The following is a 3,448-nucleotide window of genomic DNA, read 5'->3' on the forward strand; positions in this document are numbered from 1 at the left end:
ATGTACAGTATGTGGAAAATAATGTGTTTTTTTAACCTTAAACCGCATAAACACATTTCATTACACCAAATACACAAAATAATGTTCTTTTTAGCAACATCATATGACCCCTTTAATAGTTATTCTGTCAGTTGGGGGAAGAACTGTATTCAAGCCCTCGCATGTTGCTTTTTGTAAAATAAATTAAAAAGCATTGGTGATCTGATCTGTTGGAGAGTTTTTAAGCTTTCAACCATATGCATGAATGTGCTGTCATTAAATATAATGACAATGATAAATTAATTTTCATTAAAACTGCAGAAGTCCTGTATAATTAAAAATCACCTGCCATTTATAGTAATGGAGTATTTAAATTTGTGTCTCCACAGATTTCTTCCCTTTGATTTATATGAGAAGAATAGATCTGTCCTGTTTCTAGTGAAGCTGATTGTTGCAGTATCAGAGTTTGATAAAACCACTGGAGAAAATTACACGGATCTGTTCTCATCTGTGTGCTGCTTCACATCTTTCCCCTTTGATGAGAAGTATTTTGATGATTGCATGGGTCAGATGAATCAGTGTGATTTTCTGCTGGATCTGTGTTCACATCTGAAGGACTATGAGACTCGAACAGGCAGGAGTGTCTTTCCAGCATTACAGCCAATTTATCAGTCAGCTCCTGCAGTCTGGAGAATAAAGCTCTCAGAGAGAAAGAGCTCCATCCTCCTAGAAGTGCTGAAACTCCAAACAGAGAAGAAACCAGTAGAGCTGATAGACTGGACAGATGAAGAGAGTGAAGTGAAGGGAATCCTCCAGTGTCTGCCCCACATCTCACAGCTGAGGTGAGACACTGATGACAAAATACCACTCTGGGTTTGATTTATTTCATTTATGTTTCCCACTGTCCCCAGTTCTTTTCTTTGTGATGAGCTTATTTATCATAATATTATTGTTTGTTTTTCTTTCAGATTAGAGTTATAATAATGAGGGTTAGTCTTCTATATAGAGAGTGAAGTGAAGGGATTCCTCCAGTGTCTGCCCCACATCTCACAGCTGACGTGAGACACTGATGACAAAATACCACTCTGGGTTTGATTTATTTCATTTATGTTTCCCACTGTCCCCAGTTCTTTTCTTTGTGATAAGCTTATTTATCATAATATTATTTTTTTGTTTTTCTTTCAGATTAGAGTTATAATAATGAGGGTTAATCTTCTATATAAATTTTATCCAGCACTGGATATTAAATGAGTATTTAAATGTGTGTCTCCACAGATTTCTTCCCTTTGATTTATATGAGAAGAATAGATCTGTCCTGTTTCTAGTGAAGCTGATTGTTGCAGTATCAGAGTTTGATAAAACCACTGGAGAAAATTACACGGATCTGTTCTCATCTGTGTGCTGCTTCACATCTTTCCCCTTTGATGAGAAGTATTTTGATGATTGCATGGGTCAGATGAATCAGTGTGATTTTCTGCTGGATCTGTACTCCTATGTGAAGGACTATGAGACTCGAACAGGCAGAAGTGTCTTTCCAGCATTACAGCCAATTTATCAGTCAGCTCCTGCAGTCTGGAGAATAAAGCTCTCAGAGAGAAAGAGCTCCATCCTCCTAGAAGTGCTGAAACTCCAAACAGAGAAGAAACCAGTAGAGCTGATAGACTGGACAGATGAAGAGAGTGAAGTGAAGGGAATCCTCCAGTGTCTGCCCCACATCTCACAGCTGAGGTCAGCATTAACTATACATGTTTGTTGAACTGTTGTATACTGTAAAAGCAGAATGTAAACAAGCAAGACAAATCAAGTATCCTAAATGTCTCCAAGACATTACTCATTTGAAAATATCATATAGAACTAGCAATGACAACTTGGGCTGTTTCTGAGAAGTTACTGGAGTAAAAAGTAGGCAGCACAATTGTGTGATATTGTTTTTATACAGTTCAATAAACCAGAAGATACTATTGAGTAACTTTAAATTAATATATAGCTACTTTGTCTGTTTGTACAGTTACTTCTAATTTTAATTCAGTTGTAAGTTTTATTTCTTGAATGTACTTTGTAAACCTAATTCATATGGTCCCAAATTTTAATTAGACAGAGGACACCTTAAAGGCTGGCGTTGTAATACCAGGGCAGGATGATTTTATATATTTACTCTGTTTATTTAAATTATGTTTGGGAGATAGAAAAAAAATATGATTATCAAAAATAAATAAAATAAACCTGACAGGGTGATCAGGTGTCCAATACACAGATTCTCACCACAAATCTTATTGAAGATGTAATGCTTTTCTTTCTCCTGTTTTGTATTTGGCTATATTTGACTGTTTTGTTGATTATTGTCATTTAAGCATTTTTACAATAACACTTTCTCTCCTTTATGATCTCTAACATAATCTTTTAACATTTTTAATCCTTTCTAGATTTGTTGTTGCACAGAATGAGTCACCTGAACTGTGGAACAAAAGAAAGAGATTTATTCTGAATTTACATCTGCAAGTTGCTCTCCACCATAAAGAGACAGTGCAATCATCTATGAAGATCCTGCTGTCATTTGTGAATTATGAGAAATCTGATTTCCTGCTGGATCTGTACTCCTATGTGAAGGACTATGAGAGTCAAACAGGCAGGAGTGTCTTTCCAGCATTACAGCCAATTTATCAGTCAGCTCCTGCAGTCTGGAGAATAAAGCTCTCAGAGAGAAAGAGCTCCATCCTCCTAGAAGTGCTGAAACTCCAAACAGAGAAGAAACCAGTAGAGCTGATAGACTGGACAGATGAAGAGAGTGAAGTGAATGGATTCCTCCAGTGTCTGCCCTACTTCTCACAGCTGAGGTCAGCATTAAATACATGTTTGTTGAAATGTTGTATACTGTAAAAGCAGAATGTAAACATGTAAGACAAACCAAGTATCCTAAATGTCTCCAAGGCATGTTACTGATTTACAAATGTCATATAGAACTAGCAATGACAACTTGGGCTGTTTTTGAGAAGTTACTGGAGTAAAAAGGAGGCAGCACAATTTTGTGATATTGCATTTATACAACAGTTCAATAAAACAGAAGATACTATAGAGTAACAATATATAGTGTAGCAAATTAGCTCAAAAGGGAAATGTATATAAATAATCACAGTTAATTATGATTAATTACAATTATTTATATCAGCTGCCAGTAGTAACTGTAGCAGAATTAAATTGCTATCAACCAATCTGTTCGTCCAGCGAACATTCAGTGTAAGTTCATATCAACTCTTGGAAGGATATTTCCGTGGCTACAGAAAATACTTTCCTACAGTATTAATGCATTAGAGCATGTAGTAAGGATCAAAATCGTAAAGGGACAAGTAATTTACAAGGCAGAATCAGAAACTCATGTAATTTGTGCACAAGAGTTTTATTAACTAAACACTAACACAAACGAATCTAACAAACAGTCAATCACTCATACATGGGAAAGGGCAAATGAGGC

At 35.9% G+C, this 3,448-nt stretch overlaps 1 pseudogene; it reads left to right on the forward strand.

Moving 5' to 3' along the window:
• LOC107695164 (uncharacterized) overlaps positions 1–3,448 on the forward strand; it is a 40,651-nt pseudogene that overhangs the window by 11,526 nt on the left and 25,677 nt on the right.

The sequence above is a fragment of the Sinocyclocheilus anshuiensis genome, unplaced genomic scaffold (assembly GCF_001515605.1).
Source record: "Sinocyclocheilus anshuiensis isolate Anshui unplaced genomic scaffold, SAMN03320099.WGS_v1.1 scaffold550, whole genome shotgun sequence".
Taxonomy (NCBI): domain Eukaryota; kingdom Metazoa; phylum Chordata; class Actinopteri; order Cypriniformes; family Cyprinidae; genus Sinocyclocheilus; species Sinocyclocheilus anshuiensis.